We start from the raw sequence: 10,537 nt of genomic DNA, 5'->3' as shown, positions 1-10,537 counted from the left end.
CACCTAACTTCGTTAGATTGGGAAGAAAATAGAGAACTACTGTGCTGTTAATATAATAAAATATATGAATGTGCAAAGTACTAAGAAGTCCAAAATTCTGGACTTATTGACCTTTATTTTATTTTTTTCTTAAACTGGAAAGAGATGGGGACACCTCATCTGATCCACCGAAACAGTGAACAGTTAGAATACAGAATTGGAAGTTGGTGGCCGCCGCGCGCATTTGTTTTATTTTGCTTCTAGGTGTTTTTATATTGGGCCGCTTTATTAAAGCTTCATCAAGACGAATTGGAATTCATTAGTCTAATCGCGGAGAGATTATTACATGCAGAGTCCGGACATAAAATTGTTTGATTTGGTGATTGTGAACAGTAAAAGCTTAATTAATGCTCATCAATGTAGTTTTACTATTCATTGCTGTGTTTTTACTGCTCACAGTCACAAAATCGAACGACTCTTTGGATCCGAATTCTGCATATAATAATCTCTCATAAAGCTGTGGGTTGAAAATCTAAAGAAGAGTATAAATGATTAATCATCTTTGGAAAATATTTTTTTTTTCATGAAATTTGTTTAAAAAGCTGTAATAATTAATACCTTCATTATTATTGTTGTTGTTGTTATTGTGAAAGTGTAAGAGTTTTATGGCCTACATGGATTAGGAAGCTCAAACACACATGCAGTACTATTATTATTGTTATTATTTTTGGTTTAAACCGTCAGAAGGACCTACGGGTTAATCTCAAAATATTCGGTTACAAAGTCCTTAAAAAGCTCCACAAGCTCACTAATGCTCACACGAGCTACAATCCAAAAATAAATAAAACCTACGAGCCTGTGGATCATTTTTCTAAGATTACAATTAACAACCAAAAAATTGTACGGGCGGTGAGAGAATCGCACCCAAAAAAGGAAGATCCTAAGATAATCATTCGGCTCAATCTTCCTGCAAAAAGGAAAAAGAAAATAACAAATCTGGAAATTAAACCAAAAAAGCAGTACCTTACATGCGCAGAAGGTCCCATAATCCAAAAAGGAAAGATTCCTGCAAGACACTCTCGAAAAGGCAGAATTAGTCCAGAGGAAATTAAAACTAACATAGTATAAAGGCTTGCCAAAATTAACAGAAAAAATAATCATATAGCTCCAGCCAATATACTTGAAATTATGCATAACCTCCTTCCACAACATCCCATCATAAAGCCAATAGGTACAGCAACACGCCAAAACATAATCCTCCCCGCAAATGCAGTAATAACTAGACATCGACTGAATAACACAAATAAGCAGAAGATAAACTAAATATAAACCATTAAGAACGACCTCAGGCCAGGAAAAATAGATAGCCCACACAAAAATTTTCCCTTCCACATAACAGGGATCCAACGAATACAGCAACAACAAAAAGAAGACCACAAACAAATCAACAGCAAAAGCATCCAGGACCTGGAAAATAATCCAGAACCAACAAAAACCAACCCACTTCACCAAATAACCCAGCAAGAAAAACATATACCCAAACTGCAGATTCCCATACCCCTGAACACCCCACAGTAACTCAGCCAGCCAAACCCAGAGGAAAACCAGCTTCTCCACAAGAAGATACCAAAAAAACATCACAGACGAAACAGCCCAGTTATAAACCCAGTAAACCATCACTAACAGCAACCCCCAGCAAACACAAAAAGACACCCGAAAAGCAAACAGCAGAAAAAGACCAATAAACCTTAACCAGAAAAAAACAAACTTCAGCTCAACCATGTCTGATATGAGGCATAAAAGTCTTATCCAGTAAAAACATACCTTTAAGATAAGGGTCTAATTGAAGGATATCAAATTCCTCATAACCATCAATCAAAGAGCCCTTATTGGCTATCCAATCAGCACAACCATTCCCTTCCTGAAAAACATGAGAAATTTTGTAATTCATCAAGTTCAAAAGAATCTTAATTTTTCTAATAAGGTAAAAATTATGAACATTCCCATTATTGCCTTCACCAATATTCTGAACAATAAAAAAAGAATCCACTTCAATCCACACATTATTAAAACCCATTAATTTTTAAGCAAAGTTCCAAACTGAGCAGGAGAGCATATAACTCTGCCATATTAACATTCAGTTGCGGCAAAAGAGCAGCAAAAGCTGCCAAAATATCCCCAAAGACATCCCTTATGAGACCACCCGCTCCAGCCTTCTCCATACCAACAACACCATCCGTATTTAATTTAACATAAGGTGGTTTGGGCTTAATCCAGTACACAAAAGTATCAAGAGTATTAACATAAGTCATATCCAGCTTGATGCCAAAACTCTCGGCTAAATCAGAACACTTAACAAAAGTCTTGATAGAGATGACTTTAGAATTAAAAAGCTGGACAACCTTTCTCTTAACATTATTAATAATAAGAATTGGATCCATCTTGATATAATCATGCTTAGCCTCATTACGAGCTTTCCAAATATACCATAAAATCAGAATAGGCAACAAATTAAGAATATGACCTTTGATAGAATGAAACCAACAATCAAGCATGGAAAATAAGCTATTCTGATAAGGCATATTGTTCTTACCCGTAATGATATTAAAATAAGACCAAACCTTTTGCGCCACCAAACCATTAATGAAAATATGATCAATATCTTCATTATTAGAGCAACATAAACACTTTGAAGCTAAAATTATACCTTTTTTTTTGAAGCAAAGTATCCACAGGAATAAAACCTTTAATGCTTCTCCAAGCAAAGGTCGAGTAAGTAATTGGAAAGGAGCTATGCCAAACCGCACCAAATCTTAGGGATTTCTGTGCCGGAATACGAAAATTTTCCCAAATATTGCGTAATTGAAACTTGCCGTTAGTAGAAACAGAACATAAAATAATATCCATGCAATTAATCTGTAAGGGAATATTCAAGATAATATCAACCACACAGTTAGGCACATACTCTTTCAATTTATTCACATTCCATCTATTCTCCATCAGAAAAGAAGAAACTTTAATAAGCTCAGTAGTGTGAGTATTTAAATTAGAATCAATCGAAAATGTCCCAACCATTTATCTTGCCAAAAATAAACATCTCCCTTACCCAACCCCCATTGAATAAAATTCTCAGCTTCCCACTTAATATTACACAACCATTTCCACGTCAAGGAGTCAGTATTTTTAAAAGAACATAAAATCGGATGCATATTATTGCAGTATTTAACATTCATATAACGAGCCCATGCATAAACTGATATTCGATCTCAAAGAAAACCACAATTTATGAGAAAAAGCAATAACAATATCATTAATACTCTTGCAACCCATCCCCCCTTCATCTAAAACCCCATAATTTTTATGCCAAGCCGCCCAATGAATAGCATTAGAATTAAGTTTAGACCCCCAAAAAAATCTGTTAATCAGTCTCTCCAATCTAGAACAAATAGCAGAGGAAGGCATTAAAGTGTGAAACAGGTTGATAGGAATAGAGTTCAGTACATATTTCACAAGAACTAAATGACCTCCAAAAGAAGGGAAATTGGAAGACCAATTAGCCAACTTCTTTTGAATAATAGTAAAAATATCTTCAAAAAGAAAATTCCTCTTTTTACCTTTATAAATTGGCGTACCCAAATATTTAATCGGCAGTTTTTTAGCTTGAAAACCACAGACCCTTTGAATAACATGAATCCTATTTTGATTTATAGATTTACCAACAATAAAAGTGCTCTTATCTTTATTAAAAGCAAGACCACTACAACCATGAAAGTTATAAAGAAATTGCATAAGGATTTTCACATTCTTAATAGCACCATTAGTGAATAAAATGAAATCATCAGCAAAACTCAAGTGAGAAATATTAAAACCTCTTTTAGTATAAAACTTAAGGTGAACATTCCTAGCATACAGATCTTCTAAACCTCTAGATAAGTATTCCATGACAATAATAAAGAGAGCAGGACAAATAGTATCACCTTGGCGGAGACCTTTAGAGGATTTGAAAAAACCATGATTTCTACCATTAATAATGACAGAAAAGAAATAATTCTCCACACTATTTTTAATCAACAGAAGGAAATTTTGATTAAACCCAAACAAAGACATCACCTTATAAAGAAAATTCCAATCGAGATTATCATAGGCTTTAGTAATATCTAATTTAAAAATGGTGTTACCCCCAGTGATTTTAGTGTTAATATCATGGACAATTTCTTGTGCAAGTAAAACATTATCACTAATACTTCTTCCTTTAACAAAACTCGTTTGATTCAAAGAAATAATTATAGGTAAATTATTGGACAATCTATTAGCAATGATTTTAGAATTAAGTTTGTTGAAAAAAGTACATAGACTAATAGGTCTAAAATCCTTCCAAGCATTGGCCCCCTCAATTTTCGGAATGAGAACAATATTAGAAGAGGAAAAAAACTTAGGGTAAGGGGTACCTTCAAATAAATCTTTGACAACATTAACAGCATCCTCCTTCACAATCTCCCAAGAATTTTAAAAAAACTTGGTAGTAAAACCATCCGGTCCCGCCGTAACATCACCATTCATGTCCTTGAGAACTTTAAAAATTTCAGTTTCCGTAGGTAATTGACAAAGCAAAACATTATCATCATCATTAATAAGCTTAGGAATAACACTACAGGAAAATCACCTATTTCCGGTGGTAATTGAACCTTTTCCGGCGGTTTTGTAGTTTTCCGACGGTTTAATTACCGCCGGTAAAAACGGCGTAGGAAAATGAATTCTGGCGGTTTTTTCCGGCGGCAATTTTGTCCGGCGGCTTACCGGCGAATATTTAATAAAAAATAAAAAATAACTAACTAATTAATTTTAAGATGAAAATTAAGTTAATAGTTATTTTAACTTTTAATATTTTTTGTTAAATCATTTAAATGTTTAAAATTTTATTCATTTTTTATTAAATTTTTAAAAGCCGCCGGAAACGCTAAAAAGCCGCCGGAAAAGCCGTCGGAAATGTGACCGCCGGAAAACTGTCGGAAATAAGTCTCAAAGCCGCCGGTAATCCGTCGGAAAGCCGCCGGAAAAGTCCGCGGGAAAATTTTGCGGGAAATTAGCCGTTGCAAAATTTTGCGGGGAAATTAGCCGTTGGAAAGCCGCCGATAATCCGTCGGAAAGCCGCCGGAAAATTCTGCGGGATAATTTTGCGGGAAATTAGCCGTCGCAAAATTTTGTGGGGAAATTAGCCGTCGGAAAGCCGCCGAAAAATTTTGTTGGAAATAAGCCGTCAAAAACCATTGGAAATCCGCCGGAAAGCCGCCGGTAATAAGTGATTTTTCTGTAGTGTAACCGAAGGGTTCGATATAGGTATAATATTAGAATGATTGTTAAACATATTCATAAAGAAATCCACACCAGACTTACAAATAAGCTCATCCGACTCCAACATATTACCATCATTGTTCAAAATTTTATGGATTTTACTCTTAGTCTTGTTCTTATTCGCAATAGCATGAAAAAATTTAGTATTTCTGTCCCCCTCAATAATAATTTTAGAATTGGATTTTTGTTTCCAAAAATCTTCTTCTTGACATTGTAATTGGTTTAAAACACATTTAGCAGAATTTAAATTAAAACTGTTACTCTCACTAGGATTATCAAGATAAACCCCTTCCAACTCAGACACTTTGGACTCAGCTTCAATAATATTCGAAAAAAGATTTTTAAAAATATTTTTATTCCAGTATCTTAGACATTGTTTCAATCTAGCCAATTTAGCCCACAGCCTCAACATACCAGAAATGTTATTATCAGGAAAAACAATAGCATTCCAATTTGTCTCAACCATAGCTTTAAAATTATCATGCAGCAGCCACATATTAAGAAATCTAAAAGCAAATGAGCCAATCTTGCAATTAACATTAATATTTAAAAGAAGAGGAGCATGGTCAGATAGAGTTCTACTCAAATGTTCCACATTAGAAGAAGAAAATTGAGATATCCATTCGTTATTAAACAAAAATCTATCCAAACGTTGATAGAGATTAGCTCTACACCAAGTAAACGGACTACCATAGAAACCAATATCATTAAGATTACAATCATTAATCATCTCATTAAATTCTTCCATAGCTCTACTATTGGGACGACAACCACCCATTCTCTCACTAGCATTGGAAATAATGTTAAAATCACCTCCCACACACCACGGGGCATTAATATTAGCAAAAAAGTTATGAAGTTGCTCCCACAGATTAATCCATTGAATTCTAGTACACGCAGCATAAACAAAAGAAGCAAAGCAATTAACATTACAAACATTGATATGGCAATGAACAACTTGATAAAAATGAGCTACAATCTCTAAAGAAATATTTCTATGCCACAATAACCAAATTTTGTTTGAGCAATTAGCAAAATGCATAGGAAAACCCAAAAACTTAGCAACATCAGCAATTTTATCCGAATTAATCAAAGGTTCACTTAACACTAGCAGTTGAATATTATAAATCCTACAAAGATTCTTAACTCTGATTTTAGATTCCTTACCCCCAATACCCATAATATTCCACATTAGAGCTTTAATCATTAGTATCTTTTGAGGAAGAATGTGCTCTAGTGGATCTAGGAGTAGGCGGACAGCTATTTTTATTTTGTTTACCTTTTTTCTTGCCTCCTTTAGATACCATATCCATCTCATCCATTTTCGAACCATTCAATAAAGGAGAAGAAGTAGATGTACCTTGATTATTAAGGGGGGAGGTAACGACATTAGTAGATGGAATAACTTCACCTTCCTCATAAGTTTCAACAAGAGTATCCACACCATTCCCCGAGAAGTCCCCATTATCCTGTTTAGAAATCAAAGCATTCTCAATAGCTACAGAATTTGAATTAATAGGCAAATTATTTAGCAAATCATCCATCATAATATAAAGCTTCGGATCAGAAGAAGTGACAATATTAGTATCTTGCATCTTAAGGATTTCTTTAGAGATAACAGGCAAAGCAGGCGTATCATGTACCACTTCCATTTCATGAACACATTCATCAACATTAACTCCATTCTCTATACTAATTCCCACATGCTCATTATGGATAGCAGGAGGCGGTTCCACCTTAATAACATTTTCTCCCACATTATTATCCACGATAGGCACATATAATTTGTCATTCTCGGTAGATCTAGGCCTCCCACCATTTTGCAAAGCATTTTTCTTTAAATCTGGATGTAATTTAAAACAGTCACTATGCGCATGACCATGGATTTTACAATGGGTGAAAAAATCAGGAACTTTCTCAAATTCAGCTTTTTGAATGTATCCATAAGCTTTCGATCCGACCCAAATTTCATTAGGATGTTTTTTCAATATATCCACTTCCACAAGAACTCTCGCTACAAACGGACGTGTTTTAAATGCCGTAGCCTGATCAGTTTGGAGCGGTCTCCCAAAAATGGAACCCAAGGCATGCATAACTTTGGAATTAAAAAAATGCAATCTTAAATTAGGGAAAGAGATCTAGATCGGCACAATCGGCGACTCTTCAATTCCTTAATATCAAAAAAGGGGTCCATTTCAAAACGCGCATTTGGCAGTTATGTATAAAATACGAATGTCTAGCAAAAACTCTACTGTAATCTAAATCATTGGATAATTGAATAGCAACATGCCTACTATCTAGCAAACCCACAGAATAAAAACCAGAGAGCTTAAGAGAAGAAGTTACGAATTGCATCTAGATTAGGACGACATAAACCAAATTTCCCAACCAACGTAAATTGAAAAGGGGAAGCCAATTTAAGGACCTCCTCATCCGATAACAACACAGCCGGAACACCATTAAAAACCGTTTGTTGAACTTTAGGAAAAATATCACCTGATGAAGAAGCACCGGCCAACACATCTTTGAAAGATCTAGATCTAGAAGGAGAAGTAGATCCCTCAGCATCCAACTCATATAGTTCCCTATGTATAAAGTATTATAAAAAAAGATGTATTGTTCATTTGTACTCTTTTGATTTTAGTATTTTTGAGAACGCACCAATAATCCATTCTCGCCTTCATAGTGATTTTGATTTTGTGTAGTTTCTTGGTAGCATGACGCTCTTTTGATGCTCATATCACTGTTGGTGGTGATGACCAATATTGATGTTGGTGATAACAATGAAAATCAACATTTGTTGTGATGACATAGATTGAACTAACTAGTTGTGGTATACTTCTACCAAGGGGCATATGTGGGGTTTGGCCTTATAAAGTCGATGAATATCAGGATTATTGGTGATGATTGGTGTCGATGATAGTGGTAATCTATAGTTGTTATTGATATATCATCAAAAATATATTTTGGTCGGGCACGAATCTTGAGGAAAAATTGAGTTGAAAGCTTCTAAAATTAAATATGTGACCATCCAAACTCCAATTTCAACAAACTTGTAGTCTAACTAAACATCTTGGAAAGACAAATCCAGCAATACCTAAATCAACTCAAATCCAAGCCCAAATAAACCCAAATCAATTGTCCAAAACATATTGAAGGGTTCAAAGCATAATTTAGACAACAAAATGAATTCCAAACATGAAATGCTTATAGTCAAATCGAGCGGCTTGACGAGGCGATTCCTACGAGCCTAAGATCACTAAATTCTGATATCACTAAATCATTCAAATGATTAATAAACTGTCCATGATCAAAGGGATCAATATCAGCTAATCATTCAAATCACTCCCATCTTGACCTTGATCCTACCTATATTTTCAAGACATGCACTCTAAAAAAATATATAAATAAGCCCCCATTCTTTACAAGATGGGGGGAGGAAAGGAGGAGAAAGGAGGAAGAGAAGGGAAGAATTTGGGAGCTTGTTTGCCCCTGACCACAGCCAGAGTTCCTCCCGATCACTACCAGACTTTCGCATATCCACCAATCACCACCGAACTTCTGCCCGTCCTATCCACCAATGCACTTTATATGATGTATATTTGCTATATCTAGCTAAGACCTTCCTCCTAAGAAAATTCCTCATTTGTGATCAATTGCAAACACTGGTGGATTCATTCAAACAGGGCTAGGCACCGTAGTTTCTCCTTTTTAGGGGTTTCCACATAAAAATTATGATACCCCTTATAAACTCTATAACCATACTCTCTTATCTGTTTGTGTGCTGGATCTTTGTTCAAAATTAAGATGTCAAACTATACCACTCTCTATCACTGCAAATATTCCATGACGTAACAGTTATAGGTGATAGCAATAGTTTGAAAATTACTGCTGGATAATGCTGCCTTTATACTCTTTTTTTGTGGTGTGATGACAAGCATAAGCATTGTTATCGACCGGGGATGTTAGCCTGGCCTTATTAATAATGACAATCATTAGTCTTATTGGTGATGTCAATCATCATCCATATTGGAAATATAGTGCATTAACATTGGTGTTATAAGGGTATGATCAATGGGCATGGATGTTATAAATACTATCTTTCTTCAATCTTGGCAGCTTCAACATGTGTTAACCTTGAAAGCATTGACAATTATCGACCTTAGTGGAAATAATGAGCATTGAGCTTTTTTGCATTCATGTGTCTCAATCCTGTTGGTGATGAAGGGTATCAATGTTGTTAATAATAAGGGGGCATTAATAATATTGGTAGCTTTAAGCATCTGCAATATTGGTGATGACAAGCATCAATGCTTGTGACAATATTGAGTAATTATTTTGGTGGAAAAGGTGAGCATTAACCATGGTGGCATTAGTGGTCTTTAGCCTTGTTGGCAATGATCGGCATCAACTTTGTAATGATGATATTGTTGATGATATTGAGCATGCATGTATACGTACTTTTTTAATATAACAAGTGGCTTCAAATTAAGTTTTATTGTATAAAAATATGGAGGCGCTAATAAGATACCATAAAAAATTTTTGAGCAAAAATTAATTTTTGAACTTATTAAAAAATTTATATAAGTTAATAATCTTTTATGAATATATTAAGCATGATTGTGGGAAACATTTGTTGAACTTGAATTCTATAGATCTTATTGATCACTTCGATTGGATTTGCTCTCAATCGGGTGACCACTAGAGCGATGGGAGAATAATCATGGTATCTCTAACGTTTTGATCATGGAATACAGTAATTTAAATGTTGTGCAAGTGGATAATGACGTATTCACTATATTTTCTCGCAAGAAAGGTAAGAAAAACAAAAATAAAGGGTTCAAGGTTTCTGTTGGGAGGAGTACTCATTCTAATGCTCATTGTGTTCTTCCATTGGTTAGTTCCTTTTGTTTGGTTAGGGGTGTTATGTTCTATTATTGAATTTTCTTGCTATGTGTCGGATGGCTTTCATCGCTGGTGGCTTTTGCTCTATATTGTTATTTTCTTTCTATTCTTCATTGTAATTTAATAGAGACCTTAAGCTATTAGGTTTCTTATTATTTTTTGCTTTATTTGTAGTTCTTTGAGCAGTAGTGGCTTGAGGTCCCTTTTAGGATCTTGTAACCTTTATTATATTAACATGTAGGCCCCTTAACGGGTTTTATCCATATGTGTATATATATATATATATATATATATATATATA

Source organism: Dendrobium catenatum, unplaced genomic scaffold, assembly GCF_001605985.2.
Source record: "Dendrobium catenatum unplaced genomic scaffold, ASM160598v2 fragScaff_scaffold_1342, whole genome shotgun sequence".
Lineage (NCBI taxonomy): Eukaryota > Viridiplantae > Streptophyta > Magnoliopsida > Asparagales > Orchidaceae > Dendrobium > Dendrobium catenatum.
Note: the sequence above shows the minus strand (reverse complement) of the source record.